This window comes from Callithrix jacchus, chromosome 4 (assembly GCF_049354715.1).
Source record: "Callithrix jacchus isolate 240 chromosome 4, calJac240_pri, whole genome shotgun sequence".
NCBI classification, from domain to species: domain Eukaryota; kingdom Metazoa; phylum Chordata; class Mammalia; order Primates; family Cebidae; genus Callithrix; species Callithrix jacchus.
This window is the reverse complement of record NC_133505.1, coordinates 84,543,455-84,560,268: the sequence shown is the minus strand read 5'-3', so window position 1 is coordinate 84,560,268 and position 16,814 is coordinate 84,543,455. Positions and strand designations below refer to the sequence as shown.

At 38.5% G+C, this 16,814-nt stretch overlaps 2 long non-coding RNA genes across 2 annotated transcripts; both read left to right on the top strand.

The window, feature by feature from the left end:
• The first annotated feature begins 985 nt into the window (after positions 1 to 985).
• LOC144582170 (uncharacterized) lies at positions 986 to 8,043 on the top strand. The gene is made up of 3 exons (XR_013534338.1): positions 986 to 1,733; positions 5,662 to 5,809; positions 7,901 to 8,043. It is a non-coding gene; the product is annotated as an uncharacterized LOC144582170 (long non-coding RNA).
• A 2,037-nt stretch (positions 8,044 to 10,080) lies between these two features.
• On the top strand, positions 10,081 to 12,674 carry LOC103792513 (uncharacterized). Its single transcript, XR_008480724.2, has 2 exons — positions 10,081 to 10,522; positions 12,172 to 12,674. It is a non-coding gene; the product is annotated as an uncharacterized LOC103792513 (long non-coding RNA).
• The last annotated feature ends 4,140 nt before the right edge of the window (positions 12,675 to 16,814 follow it).

The following is a 16,814-nucleotide window of genomic DNA, read 5'->3' as shown; positions in this document are numbered from 1 at the left end:
AACCAGGGGACTCTGAAGGCTGAGAAGACAGAATAACACCTATCTGTGATCACTGTGCACAGTTTTTGCAGAAAGATAGGGAGACACCATGTCTGAGCAGAGAGGGTTGATGGTGTGAGGCAATAGGAACTGAGACTGTGAACACGAAGTAATCAGCACCGTGCCTGGAACACAGTAGGCAATCAGGAAATGTTATGTAAATGTATGTGGGAACAGAGGCAACACACAAAAGACCTACAAGATCATAGAAACATTGAAAAGCAGATACCAGTGTTTGGACTTGATCAGCAAGAAACATGAAGCCTACAGGGGAGGCTTCTACAGGGGAGATACAGGATGAGCATGGTGTCTGGGGGAAAAGAGAAAGGGAGTATGTCAACTAATTGGATCCCCTAATCAACTCATATTTTGTCTTTAATTAGAATATAGTCTGGATATTACATGTTAGGAAACTATTGTTAGTTTTCTAAGTTATAATAGTGGTATTGTAGTTTTTCATAGGAAATATGTGCTGAAGTTTTGAAGGATAAATAGTTGTGATAGCTGCAACTTATTTTCAAATGATTTAGCAAAAATATTACACATACATAACATGCTTATTATATATGCACACATATGTATATACATATTCATCTAGATAGATAAATATGGCAAAATGTTAATTGTAGGATCTAATGGTGGTTATATTGTGTGTTTCTTACAATGTTTTTTATGTATGTTTATACATTTTTGTAATAAAAAGTTAGAGAAGTGAAAAAAATGTTTTTCCTTGATCTTCTTAAAAGAGAAAGAGGGCAATTACTATGATAATCATAAACATTAGGAGATTGCTTACTCTGCATAATAAAGAAATTGGCCTGACCCAAAGAGAGGTCTGGTCCTTGTCCCTGGCTTCTGGGAGGTAACCTTTAAACTCTTGGAATTTTCCAAGTGAAAGAAACATGTTTTTTATTCATGGTGAGCTAGACAATTCCTGATAATTTATGCTAACAAGGTTACACATGGTAGGGCCCTTGAGCCATGCGGTGTTAGGTTGACACTGGAGAGTGAGGGGAGAAACTAGAGACTGAGTTTAAGTACATGGGCAAACAATCAGTCATGCCTACATAATGAAGCTCTAATAAATACTCTGGACACTGAAGTTCAGGTGAGCGTCCCACGTTGGCAATAATCCGTCTGTATTGTTGCACATCGATACCAGGAGAGTAGAATATCCTGTGGATAATGGCAGCTTTGTGCTGGGAGCCCTCCTAGATTTGGCCCTTTGTGTCTCTTCCTGTGGCTGGTTCTAATGTGTATCCTATAATAAACTGTAACAGTTATCAGTGTAATGGCTTTCAGTAAGTTCTGTTAGCTCTTTCAGTGAATTATCAAAACAAGGGGTGGTTTTAGAACACTTCCCCCAGGCTTTCAGTTAGTGTAAGAGTGAGGACAGTCTTGGAGACTATCCCGTTAGACTTTGCAGTTTACCTAATTTCAGACACAGACATTCTCCTGAGTGCTTTAGTATGAATATTTAATACTCATAACATGAGTAGTAATGGGTTGTTTTTGTTGTAGGTGCTACTATTTTGCCTATTTTACGATGAGGAAACTCAGCAACAGAGAATCAACTTGCTCAACATCATGCAATGAGTAAATGGTAGAACTAGAATTTAAACCCTGGCAAGCTGCTCCAGAGCCTATGCATCTTGTTGATTAAAAAAAAAAAATTGAAAAGAATTCCAAAGTTGGTAAGTCCAGGAAGCAATGAAGGTTGAGTTCTGTCCCCTCTGTTCTCTTAAGTTCTGTAGAGCAATAATGAACCTTCTGAATGAGGACACTGAGGTATAACAATACCTTGTTCTCTAAAGAAAGAATCAGTGATGTTTAGTACTATATACTTTGTTTTCTAAGGCCATTAGGTGGGCTAATTAGTTTTACAGAGGAGACTAAGAGTTCTAACAGAATGGGCTTTCTCATTAACTCTTTCCTTATCCAAGTAGCCAGACATCCACATTCTCTGACCATTCCAGTTAATAGCAAGCTTCCTGTAAAATTTCAGTGGCATGGAAAAATGCTTTAAAGGGGAGAGTAGTCCCACCGCTCCCTACTAATTGATAGTTGAAAATAATCCAAATCTAAATGGCATGTGCTTCAGAATTCCAAAATAAGGGTGGTAAGAATTTCAATACCCTAAATAATTTATATTACGGAAGATTTATCTAGTAAGTGAAGCTGCCATATACTTTTCTTTTACAAAATCCAAAATGCTCCAGTAGGACAGTTTTAATTTTAAGAGACCAAAAATCTCAAGACTTTGCTAACACTATGATAGTTTTTAAAACCAACTAGTTGAATATGTGTTAAATTGTCACAAAAGCTTGCAGATAAGTGGTACTACATAGGTGCAAGCAAAAAGTGTGAATGGCTGTAGTTGGACATTTACTCTTTCAATATGTGCATTGGTGTGTGAACAATAGCCTTACACAGGTTGTAAGGATGCTATTCTTCTCTTGCCACCTCCCAAAAGCCTAGATGTTCACTAGTGGGGGAAAAATTAGGCAATGCCAAGAGCACATAAAAACATGAGAAATTCAAGAGGTTAAAACCTCTGGTGCTGTTTTATTCTGCTAAATTAGGTCTAATGGTCAAATGAATCTCTAAAAGGTTTTAGTTTATGCCCTTCTATGGAATTTCTTAAGTAGCTCACATTTCACTAGAACAAAAACCTCACAACTCTAACCATTGTGTTTTGAGATTATGCTTTGCTCTAGTCATTTTATGATTTTTTTCAATCATGAAAAAAAATTCCACAAGATAATTATGCATTGTCTTAAACCTTATGTAAGAAAAAAAAGAAAGAAGAAAATCTACCAGCACAGGAAAATAGACAATGTGTACATGTTTCCTCATGTGTAAAATAAGAATAATAAAAGTGCCTATCTCATAGGGTTGTTATGAGGATTACATGAATTAACATTTTTAAAGTGCTTAGGACAGTGCCTGGCGGGTACTAAGCTACGTAACTTTTTTCAATAAAACTGGTGCAACTGGAATAAAGTAAGTGAACATTAGAAAACCTGCTCTGTCCCTCTTGCAAGTAATTAAGTACCATGAAGTCTTTCTGGAGGCAGAGAGAATTGAGGTACAGTGGGAGAAATGTGTTTCCAGCAAGTCTTAGCTAAGTGTGTTATCCCTTGGTTTATTTTCATTATATGAGTTTTTGATTCCTGCATACTTTGAAGTTTGCCTCAAGGGAAAAAGTTGAATTGGGACTCTTTGTGACTAGAATATTTGGCCTGGAAGGTTGGCGCCTTCAGCTATTTCTCATGCCAAGCCTTTGAGATTCTGTTCCCGTTCCAAAAGCTGACAGGAGCTTCCTTGCAAGTTCCTCTGAAAGAAATGAATGAAACGAAACTCCAACAGATTTCTGCCTTTACAGACCCTTAACCAGCCTAATTAGTTTGGTGAATTAGCAGTGTGCAGGGTAGAAGGCAGAGTGTAGCAGGCCCTAGCTCTGGGGACACATGGGGCCCCAGAGATCACGAAACAGGGCCAGTTTTAAAACCAGTCCTGGAAGCTCCAGAGAGGCTGCAGTGAAAGACAGCAGAAAAGCTCCTGTCATCCTGCAGCCGATTCCACACACAAAAAAGTATGGATTTTGAACTGTGAACTATGTAAAATTATATTTATAGCCACAAAAGGCTTTGCTATGCCAAACCTGGTGGGCAATATCACATCATTGACACCTCTGGACTTAAAAAGAGAAAGAAAAATTTAAGGTGGTTCTGAGTAGCTCTTTTCCATCTCCAAAGGGAGGAGGAAGGTGACTGAAAATTGAAAACGGCCCTAAACAGTCAGAGTAGGTCAAATACGAAAAAGAACTTCCAGGCCTTCCTTAAATAACTATACTCAAGCCCTATCAGATTCATTGCCTTATGTGATAAATACTTGTTAAAAACTCTTTTACTATCTTGAAATAAAGTTTATAGATAATATGACCTCTCTACAGGCATAATTTCAAAATGAATACATACTACTCTAGCTGTAAAATGAATACAAATTTTTAAGTAATTAATAATAAACTATATTTTAATATGTAGATGTTTAGGCATGACTTCACAAGAAGACATAATGGAAGAGATAGATGCATAACATAAGAAAAGTAAAACCCTTTCAGTGGATTATCAATATACTTCTTTTATACGGGAAACTTTGAAATAGAGAATAAATATATTTCTCTATATGCTTGGATTCACTGTGATGCAACAGCTACAGTTGCACTGGAGTCTCAGAATCTACAAATGGTGTTGCTGTTGGTGATGTGATTTTCTGAAATGGCACACACAATATTTGTTAGAGTTCTAAACTAAACATGTTTAAAACTGCAAGAAAAAATTTCAGAAAATTCAATGTGAATATATTAGAACACAGTTGAGTCTAGGCTTAGATACTTGTAAACAGGATGCGTTTTTCTGACTACATGAAGGTACAGTGCGATATGTGAAAGTCACGAGACAGGCAGGACAATCCTACACTGTGTGGACCTGTTCACATCTTGCAAGATACCTAGCATCCCCGGTTCCTGCCCAGGAGATGCCTGTGACCCACTCCAGACTTTCCTTCACCCAGCTCACCACCCCTTGTCACTATGACAATTAATAATGACCCCTCCCCCCCACCAGGAGACCAAAACTTTCCCTGAGGACATAGTACATCCCCCATTAGGAGCTACTGCTCTTGAACTTCAGTAATCTCAGAGTGAGTCTGGGTATGAGGCCAGGCTTCAAGGGGCAGGGTCTGTGCTCTTCTTTGGGGTTATGACAGAACAGGGGATTCCAGGTCACAAATTTCCTTCTGTATGGCTCTCCACTCTTTTTGGTTTACTTTTACTTTTTTAAAAACCAAATATTTTAAAAGTTAAGTGATACGTAAACACCTGCCTACTATGCACTTGCCCTCCAAAGCTCACTCCCCAAAGGCAAACACTTTCAGGTATTTCACTGGTGTTTTGCTTCCAATATTCTAAATAATATGCTTTTCTCTTCTGTTATTGATTTTTAATCATAATTTTTGATAATTATATGAGTTTATATTTAACCACAAACACTATCAATTGGCTTCCCAATAGGGAATATAAACTTTCATACCATATGTACAACATATACTGATTAAGCTATTTTCATATAATGTTTTGGAAGTGAGGATTCACAAGTGAATTTGCACATGTATAATTTTATGTGACCCTCACAGAGTTGTTGACACATATGTTGTCATATCATTCCCATTTAAAATATAAGAAAATCAGAACAAAGATAAATGTTGTGCCCAAGACCACATGACTAGAAAATAGCAGAGATGGAACTATAGACCAGAATGTGTGCTCTTAATATACTGGTTTTTTTTTTTCCAATTTTACTTCAACAGCTAAAGTGTCTATGGAACCATTTTGCTTAGATTCTTTTCTACTAAAAACTCTGTCAAGGCCCTGTTCCAGTGGCACCTTCTTCCCGAAACTTTCACCCCTGGGCGAGTCTTTTCTCTATGTTTTCATAGCCGTTTGTCTCTGTCATAGCCTTATCACACTGAATCATAAGTTGCCCTTTCCGCAATGCTCAAAGTTAGAGTGTGAGCTCATCAAAGCCCTGGACAGCTTCTAATTCCTCTTTCTGTCCCCAGAGTGCCGCAGGGCATTAGGCACCTCCTGGAAGGTGCTCAGCCATCAGGGAAAATGAAGAGGCATCTTTATGCAGAGTCCTGTGCTAGGTGCTGGGGGCACACAGGTGACTAAAACAGCACATTTCCCGACTTCCAAACCCCCAGCTTGGTAAGTGTGTGGATGTGTGAATGCTACTCTCTGAAATGGGTAGAGGAGTTACATTTCAAAAGGATAGCTGCAGAGACTAAAATCCTCAAAGTGAAAAGATTAGCCAAGATGACAGAAAGCGGTACACATGGAGGACAAACAAGATCCATAATATAATGGAAATCCTAAGGGGGAATGCAGTTAACAACAACAACAAAAAGGAGTCTAGTAAAGATATGTTCTTACAAGAACAAAGACGGAAAATAATTTTTGGCAAATAAAAGTGATTTGTAAGTAAGCCAACAGTAGAAGTTTACATTAATCAGGATGAGAAATGGTAAATGTGTAGACTGGTATTTTATCTGGAAGAATATTAAATAGCTTTAACAATGGAGAAAATATCTTTGGCTTTTCAAGTGGTCAAGGAGAGAAAGGGAGAACAATTTAAAAAGTTAAGCCTTTTGTGGCAATATGATAAGAGAGGAGTAGAATTTAGCAATAAATAGATCATGGATATGAAGTTCATGGGAGTTTATAAAGATATCAAAATTAAGTGCAATTGACAAATTGTGGGGAAAAAAGGAAATAAAGGAGACAATTTTTTGTGAGGAGTAATTCTTTCATTCTTCAGTTGAGTAAGAAGCAGCAGCAATGAACATCTAGTAAAAATTACAGTACATAATGTATAGGTTGTATCCATAAATGCCATCAAAACGCATTTGAATTACCAGTATTGCATTTCTTTTGTTTTTCAACCTATGAAGGAAAACGCTCTCATTAACTGTGCTAAATAATCACAGTTATAAATATATAAAAACATATAAGTATATGTAATTATAACCACAGTTATAAGTAAACAAATAACTCCAAAGAAGGGTCTTGTTCCTGAAATCAAGGGATAGTTTCCTGATTCATGCCAGACTTGCCAGATAGATACCCTGCAAGGGCTGTATGCCCAAGACCAGCATCTCCTCCCAGTATCTCCTTGTCATGAAGTGACTAGATTTGAAATCTGTTAAAAATTAGGGGAAAAATAAAACTGTCTTTATTCACAGAAAACAGAAATTTATATATAGAAGATCCTAAGGAACACACACAAGAAAAAAAACTATTAGAACTACTTTTGAAAAGTCTGGTAAAATTGTAGTACACAAGATCAATATACAAAAATCAATTGTATTTCTTTTTTGTCTTTTTGGGTTTTTTTGAGTCATACTCTCGCTCTGTCCCCAGGCTGGAGTGCAATGTTCTGCTCACATCAACCTCCACCTCCCGGGTTCAAGCAATTCTCCTGCCTCAGCCTCCTGAGTAGCTGGGAATATGGGCACCTGCCACCAAGCCCGGCTAATTTTTGTATTTTTAGTAGAGATGGGGTTTCATCATATTGGCCTGGCTGGTCTCTTGACCAGGCTGATCTTGAACTCCTGACCTCATGATCCACCCGCTTCGGCCTCTCAAAGTGCTGGGATTACAGGTGTAAGCCACAGTGCCCAGTCAATTGTATTTCAGTATACTAGCAATGAACAATCCAAAATGTTCTAAAACTGAATTTTGGTGATAGTGGCAAATCTGGGTAAATTTACAAAAAGTAATTGAATTGTATACTTAAAATGAGTATATTTAATGGTATGTAAATTTAACTTCCATAAAATGTTTTTAAAATTGGGAGATGGCTTAGGCTGTAATCCTAGCACTTTGGGAGACAGAGGCAGGAAGATCACTTGAGTCCAGGTGTTCCAGATCAGCCTAGGCAACATAGCAAGACCCTATCTCTATAAAAAATAAAATTAGCTGGGCATGGTGACACATGCCTGTGGTCCTAGCTACTTGGGAGGCTAAGGTGTGAGGATCACTTGAGCCCAGGAGTTTGAGGCTGCAGTGAGCTATCATGGTACATGCTGCTGTACTCCAAACTGGGTGACAGAACAAGACCCTGTCTAAAAATGTTTACAAATTAAGAGGTGTCAAAAAAGGATAAACCACAATATTTTTTCACAAAAGGAAAATTTTACTCATTATCTACATCTAATTTTTATGTTATAATATTTCATGTCAAATACCCTGATTTTGAGGAATGGAGCCCCAAATGTGGTATTTCCATGTCATTTTCAGGGTAGCAGTCAGATGTACCATTGTCATAAACCTCAGTGCTAACACCAGCAGGTGGAACTTTGACAATCACAATTGATTGCTATTTATCTGACAGAGCACGAAGAAGTCTGGTTACAGAACAACAGGCTAAGGTAAAGCAAAAGGTAAGTCAGATGGCCAGAGATGGCTATGGGAAATCAGGGTCCTTATTCCCTGGGTTTGTGTGGATCATGCCTTACAGGGACAAGAGGCATTGAGTACTTGAAGGGAAACTTCCCTCCTCAACTTTCAAAACCCAGTCAGTTCCTTGGACCAGGGCAGGGGTCCTGGCTTTGGTAAGTCAAAACTCACAGAAGACTCAGAACTCTCAACAACTCTCATCATCTTTGCATATGCAGATGAAAACACACTCCTGGGGATCTACAAATGTTCATTGTAGAAAATGTCAGTGGCGTGATTCCCACCAATGGTCCTCTGCCTTTAGCTTTTTAAAGCCCTACACGCTTATAATTGAAGTCACATTTGTAAACATAAAGCATTTCCAATAATGACTATAAGAATATTTAATACTTTATGAACAGTTTGTATTTCCTGTCTAGAAATATCCTAAAAACCATCTGTGGAGTAAGTTTAGATTCTGAGCTCAGAAGTGAAGTTTTCAAATATAGCCTCCCGTGCTCTGATGATTGAAATAAACAGGTGCTCAACTGGAAAAATATTTCTTTTTTTTTTTCCCCATGCAATAATAGAATTCATGAAGTGATTCTATGGCATTTAGGCCTGTAGACATTTATATTCAAGCTTTGTTTTAGTATTTTTTAACATGTGATTTTTTTAGAACTATTGAGTGACTTATGAAAAATACAGTAACCTGTTGTTATCTGTCATATTTTAGGAGTTCTCTGTTAATGAAATATTCTGGTTCAAAGAGAGTTCACTAATTTACAAATTAAGAGGTGTCAAAAAAGGATACTAAGGAATAGTAATAATACTCAGAATAATACTTAAAATAATTTACTAGATCTTGAAACAAATTTATCTTAATATTCTGCAAAGAAATTTGAGTGAGAAACCAAAGCAACTTGCTTGTAATAAAAAGTGGCTCCACAGATTTCCAACGTGCCAAGTATTCTCTTAAGTATTTTATGTACATGTTTACCTTAGTAGGCATAAAAAAATCCAAGGAGAAACTATGATTATTATTGTTTTACAAATGAAATTTGGTAATAATTTTTGTCAAAAATTGCTATTAAAAGTTGTAGTCAGAATCTTATCGGAGTCTACCTAGTTCTAAAGTGTACTCTCACCTCTCTTCTTTGTGGCATTCAGCAATCCTTTGATGGTAGAAGATGCTTATCAAGTCATACAAGGATGTAAATAGGAAAATGAAATATTTCCCAAAAAAGCTAAACAGTCTCTCTTTTGTCAAAAATATCATCATCATCATTGATAACAAACATCTGCCATCCCCAAAAACAGCCACCCAAATTACATCAATGATATTGAGTTGTTGAAAATTCCTCATGCCTGGCAAGTAATGGTCACTTTGGATTCAAAATATCAGCTCAATAGAAGGAACCACAAATGGAAACAATTCTGTAGCTTTGATACAAAGCATTCATTGAAAAGGTAATTTATAAGAAAGGCAGACTGAATGGATTTCAGGATGAAAGAATGAATGTTAAATTAGGCTTTTAAAATCTTGAATAAAGGAAGTTTCAGAGTGACCAAATATAATTTCGTTTAAAATTTTCTTCTTTCATATTAGCATTTTTTAAGAATAGCCAGTTATCCATCTTTAGCTGGCTTCTGAAATTAAATGAATTGATTTTTAAAAAGAGGGTTTTAATAAGATATTTCTTGGTGCATATTCATCTTCATCCACAGTGTCCTCATAGAGTCCAAGAGCTAAAGAGTAATTTGAGGTTGTGCCCTTTTAGGACCAGGTGAAATGGCAGTTATCAATGTAATGGGGTCAGCAGAGGGCCGAACAGCTTTTCCTTACTTAGCATGTAAAAGAAAATGTGGGCAAATTAACTGTGTGTAACTAAATCTCCACTTTATTTGGTGCTGGGTAGCCATATTGCTAGGACTAGATTTATCTTTTAAAATGGAACTCTGGACAATCCTGTAACAGTTCATTTCACATTCTTGGTCATATGTGTACATAATAACAAAACTCACATGTATTTAATACTTACTACATGCCAGGTTTTAGTTTAGTTTCATGTATACTACTCCATTCTCACAATAACACTATGAGATACCGATTTTGTCAGGATGCATTACAGAAAAAATGAAACCACTTTATGCAAGCTGGGATTCAATACAAAAAATTAGATGTGTACAAAGTTGTTGGAAAGGGTGAAGGAATAGGTTCTAGGTTGGGCCTCCAGGAGTAATTCTCAGAGAAATACAGAACTCTCTCACTAGGAAAGCTACGACTTTTAAGGTCACCGAGAGCTGGTAAATTCAATAATGCATCCCAGAGCAGGAATCCAGATTTGAGAAGCTGCTGCAGACCCCACTGCTACCCCTGCTGTTGACACCAAAGAAGCTAGAAAAAGGACGCTGGACTCCTGCTGCTGATGTAGCCTCACACCTCCAAGATCTAGCTTGCCAGCAGAAAATTGGCCAAGTGAGGTGAGTGAATGGCCTCCTCATGTCTGCCTTCCAAATTTCAAACAAGTCAATCTAAATGACAAGACTAACCTAACTTCCAAATACCAATCTGCAAAGGAGTTTGAGAAATGCAGAGTTTAGCTTTTCAACCTCATAGGAGAGGAAGGACCCCTGGAGGGAGGTGGAATGTAGGATAAGCAAGGCAATCCACTTTATTCCGGGTAAGTACTATTATTATCATCCTTATGCCTCACTCTTCAGTTTGAAAAATAGGGAAACTGAGGCACAGAGGATTAAGTAAATCACTCAGCCAGGCATGGTGGCTCATGTCTGTAATCCTAGCACTTTGGGAGGCCAAGGCCAGAGGATCACTTGAGGTCAGGAATTCAAGACCAGCCTTGGCAATATGGTAAAACACCATCTCTACAAAAAATACGTAACTTGGCATACCTGTAAATCCCAGCTAATCCAGAGCTAAGGCATTAGAATCACTTGAACCCAGGAGGAGGAGGTTGCCGTGAGCTGAGATCACGCCACTGCTCTCCAGCCTGAACAACACAGCAAGACTTTGTCTCAAACAAACAAACAGACAAACAAAAAAGTAAATGGCTCAAGGTCACATTAGAGCAGTCTTCAAAGAACCCATGCTCTTAACCGCTGGGCATCTCTTCTGAGAATCAGGTTGTAATCCTATGCACACATAGGTTAAATGAAAATTCCAGTAGCTTTTTTTTTTGCTGGAGGTGAAATCTTTTTCAGTGATAAAACATTTCAACAATGTAAATCAGGAAAGAGCCAAAGCTCTAGTACACGACTGCACTCTTACTGACCTTTGCAGCATTAAATAAAATCTACTTAGAGAGGATTCAGCAAAGCTCTTGAATTTCACTTTTTCAGAATCTCCAACTGCTGATTCAGATACTATTAATTGCTATTTGAGATAATGTTTTGAAATGGGGAATCAGGAATATTCAACAATTCAACTCTAGGTGAACCCCTACTATTCACTATATTGAAAGGCTAATCTCAGAATTTACTATAAAATGTGACAATGAGTCCCTTCCAGAGACACCAGAATCAGGCCTTCAGAGAAGAATAGAAATATTTCTTATCCCCTAGCCCAGAGCTAGTGTGATAGAGACACTGCCAAGTGTTTACCAAGCCCATTGACTTTCCTCCTGGGCCCTTTGCAGTTAGGCTCAAGCTATGGGAGTTCTGACTAATGGAAGACGGGCGGCAGTACATGACTTGCAGGCCTGGCCACTCATTTTGTGATGACTAGGATATGTGTTGACAATGGTGGTGTCAAAAGAGAAGAAACCTGAACTCTTCCTGCATGACTGCCAACCACATTAGACTGTGATGTGAGGAAGCAATATATTTTTAACAAATTAAGCCACTGAGATCTGGGACTGTTTGTTACCAGAGTTAGCTGACATGGGCCTTCTGCTACAGATCTTCTTAGCAAATGCAAAGCTGGGTCCAGGAGACCTAGCCACAGGCAGGGGCAGACCAAGTTGGATTTATAGAGGAGCGTGCAAAAGAACGTTACTCTCTGGATAGCCTTAATCTCATGGCATTTTACCTGTCTTTTCCTCATCAACATCATCTCTTTTTTTCAAAATTAATTGAAGTGTTGCCATTTCCTTTGCTTTGCTTCTGCTTCTCAGGTCAGAGCAATGAATCTGCACACTGTTGGAGATGGAAAAAAAGAACCAAGTTGGATCCTACCTGTAATTGCTAAATGTGTAAATGCCTTAAAAGAGTTCCACCCTGGAAAAAGTAATCCCTTCCATATGCTGAAATCAGACCATCAGGATCAGCTCTCTTCTACCTGAGATGGGTGCAACCTGGGTAAAAATACACCAGGGAGAAAGAGGACTTATGCTTGCTGTTTGGTGGACCACTGGGAACCACTGGGACAGAACGCAATGCAGGTTTCTCTTTCTGTGTAGCCAAACATACAAACAGGCTAAATCAGATTTCTCTTCCTAAGAAAAAAACTCTAAAGCTCTTTAAAAGTACCATTTATGTACGATAGCAAATATGTTCATTGTAGATCACTTTTAGCTGTTCAGTAAACCAGATCCCCTGGGGACATTTTATGCCAATGCTTTGGAAATTAGTCCTTGTTACTTTATGTAATTGAAACAATAAAGCTAAGTGCCTATTATACTCTTCTGTAATTTGAAACAGGGACTTCCAACCTGAGGTCCTATCTCCAGGCCCTTCACTGGCTTCAGAGGTAATGATGGGAAACTGTGTGTTATATTCATTATATCAGAAAACCTTACAGAAATGGGACATTTAACTTGAAGCTGAATGAGCGCACTAAAATGCCAAGTCTCTGTTTTTTGACTGAGATGACATCAGTTTAGTACAATAATTGATTATCTAAAAATAATGATTGATATTTGATTATCTCATGCTATCTGGGAACTTTAAATAATAGTCATTTAATGTCTTAGGTTAATATAAATGGGATAAATTAATCACTCAATAAGACCTTCATAAAGAAGGATCTTTAAGAAATAGGCTTCCTGTAGAAAAAATTATTAACAGTTTAAAAATCTAGGCCAGGCGCAGTGGCTCAAGCCTGTAATCCCAGCACTTTGGGAGGCCGAGGTGGGTGGATCACAAGGTCAAGAGTTCGAGACCATCCTGGTCAACATGGTGAAACCCCGTCTCTACTCAAAATACAAAAAATTAGCTGGGCATGGTGGCGCCTGCCTGTAATCCCAGCTACTCAGGAGGCTGAGGCAGGAGAATTGTCTGAACCCAGGAGGTGGAGGTTGTGGTGAGCCGAGATCACGCCATTGCACTCCAGCCTGGGTAACAAGAGCGAAACTTCGTCTCAAAAAAAAAAAAAAGAAAAAAGAAAAAAATCTAGCCAAAAAAGTGGAAATAGCCCAAATGTCTGTCTCCTGATGAATGGAAATATGAAATGTGGTATATCCATTGTCTTAGTCTGTTTTCCACTGCTATAACAGAGTACCACAGACTGCGTAATATGTAAAGAAAAGAAATGGCTCATGGTTCTGGAACCATGGTTTAGCAACTGGTGAGGGCAATCCTTTAGCAGAAGACAAAAGCAAAATGCAAGACAGAGAGAGGAAATGAAGCCAAACTCATCCTTGTAATCAGTAATCACTCCTGAGATGACTAACCTACTCCCTCCAAGCAGCATTAATCCCCTCATGAGGGTGGAATTCTCATGACCTAATTCCTTCTTGAAGTTCCCACTTCTTAATACTGTTACTATGGGCATGAAGTTTCAAGGTGGGTTTTGGTGGGAACATTAAACCATAGCATCCACACAATGGAATATCATTCCATTATAAGGAATGAAGACTTGATACATATTATAACATGAATGAACCTCAAAAAATTATGCTTATTGAAAGAAACAAATTACAAAAGACTATGTAGGCCGGGCGCGGTGGCTCAAGCCTATAATCCCAGCACTTTGGTAGGCTGAGTCGGGTGGATCACTAGGTCAAGAGATCGAGACCATCTTGGTCAACATGGTGAAACCCCGTCTCTACTAAAAATACAAAAAATTAGCTGGGCATGGTGGCGCGTGCCTGTAATCCCAGCTACTCAGGAGGCTGAGGCGGGAGAATTGCCTGAACCCAGGAGGCGGAGGTTGCGGTGAGCCGAGGTCGTGCCATTGCACTCCCACCTAGGTAACAAGAGCGAAACTCTGTCTCAAAAAAAAGACTATATATTAGGATTCCATTTATATAAAAAGTCCATCCAATTATCTAAAGCTGGGATGCAAGAGAATAGAGAATGACTCTTTTATTTTTAAATTGTACTCTAGGTTCTGGGGTACATGTGCAGATCATGGAGGACTGCTGCATAGGTACACACATGGCAATGTGTTTGCTGCCTCCATCCCCCTGTCACCCACATCTGGCATTTCTCCCGATGTTATCCATCCCTGACCTCCCCAACCCCCGCTCTCCCTCCCTTGGCCCCCTCCAAGGGACCCCAGTGTGTGATGCTCTCCTGCCTGTGTCCATGTGTTCTCATTGTTCGACACCCACCTATGAGTGAGAACATGTGGTGTTTGATTTTCTCTTTCTGTGTGAGTTTGCTAAGAATGATGGTTTCAAGATTCATCCATGTCCCTACAAAGGAGACAAATTCATCATTTTTTATGGCTGTGTAGTATTCCATGGTGTATATGTGCCACATTGTCCTTGTCCAGTCTATGGTCAATGGGCATTTGGGTTGGTTCCAGGTCTTTGCTATTGTAAACAGTGCCACTATGAACATATGTGTGCATGTGTCTTTATAGTAGAAAGATTTATAATCCTTTGGGTATATACCCAGTAATGGGATTGCTAGGTCAAAGAGACTTTCTATTTCTAGGTCCTTGAGGAAGCACCATACTGTCTTCCACAATGGTTGAACTAGTTTACACTCCCACCAGCAGTGCAAAAGTGTTCCTATTTCTCTGCATCCTCTCCAGCATCTGCTGTCTCCAGATGTTTTAATGATCACTATTCTAACTGGCTTGAGGTAGTATCTCAATGTGGTTTTGATTTGCCTATTTCTAATAATCAGTGATGATGAGCATTTTTACACATGTTTGTTGGCCTCATATATGCCTTCTTTTGAAAAGGGTCTGTTCATATCCTTTGCCCACTTTTGGATGGGTTTGTTTTTTTTTTTTCTTGTAAATCTGTTTTAGTTCTTTGTAGATTTTGGATATTAGCCCTTTGTCAGATGGGTAGATTGTGAAAATTTTTTCACATTCTGTTGGTTGCTGGTTCACTCTAATGATGGTTGTTTTTTGTTGTACAGAAGCTCTGGAGTTTGATTAGGTCCCATTTGTCTATTTTGGCTTTTCTTGCCAATGCTTTTGGTGTTTTAGTCATGAAGTCCTCGCCAATCCTATGTCCTGAATGGTTTTGCTTAGATTTTCTTCTAGGGCTTTTGTGGTGTTAGGTCTTATGTTTAAGTCTTTAATCCATCTGGAGTTAATTTTAGTGTAAGGTATCAGGAAGGGGTCCAGTTTCTGCTTTCTGCACATGGCTAGCCAGTTTTCTCAACACCATTTATTAAACAGGGAATCCTTTCCCCATTACTTTTGTCAGGTTTGTCAAAGATCAGATGATTGTAGATGTGTAGCATTGCCTCCAATGCCTCTGTTCTGTTCCATTGGTCTCTCTCTCTCTATTTTGGTACCAGTACCATGCTGTTTTGATTACTGTAGCCTTGTAGTATAGTTCAAAATCAAGCAGCATGATGCCTCCAGCTTTGTTCTTTTTGCTTAGGATTGTCTTGGCTATGCAGGCTCTCTTTTGGTTCCATATGAAGCTTAAGGTGTTTTTTTCCAGTTCGGTGAAGAGGGTCATAGGTAGTTTGATGGGGGCAGCATTGAATCTATAAATTACTTTGGGCAGTATGGCCATTTTCACAATACTGATTCTTACTAACCATGAGCATGGAATGTTTCTCAATCTGTTTGTGTCCTCTTACTTTTTGAGCAGTGGTTTGTACTTCTCCATGAAGAGGTCCTTTACATCCTTTGTTAGCTGTATTCCTAGGTATTTTATTCTCCTTGTAGCAATTGTGAATGGGAGTTCGCTCATGATTTGGCTTTGTTAGTCTATTATTGGTGTATAGAAATGCTTGTGATTTCTGCACATTGATTTTGTATCCCGAGATTTTGCTGAAGTTGCTTATCAGTTTCAGGAGATTTGGGGTTGTGATGATAGGGTCTTCTAAATGAACAATCATGTTGTCTGCAAATAGAGACAATTTGACTTCCTCCTTTCCTAATTGAACATCATTTATTTTTTTTCTTGCCTAATTGCTCTGCTTAGAACTTCCAATACTATATTGAATAGGAGGGGTAAAAGAGGGCATCCTTGTCTATGGCCAGATTTCAAAGGGAATGCTTCCAGTTTTTGCCCATTCAGTATGATATTGGCCATAGGTTTGTTGTAAATAGCTTTTATTATTTTGAAATATGTTCCTTCGATACCTAGTTTATTGAGATTTTTTTAGCATAAAGTGCTGCTAAATTTTGTCAAAGGCCTTCTCTGCATCTATTGAGATAATCATGGTTTTTGTCTTTGGTTCTGTTTATATGGTGAATTACATTTATAGATGTCCGTATGTTGAACCAGCCTTGCATCCCTGGGATGAAGCCTACTTGATTATGATGGATAAGCTTTTTGATGTGCTGTTACAATCCTTGTGCCAGTATTTTATTGAATATTTTTGCATTTATGTTCATCATGGATATTGGCCTGACGTTTTCTCTGTTTTTTGAGTCTCTGCCAGGTTTTGGTATCAG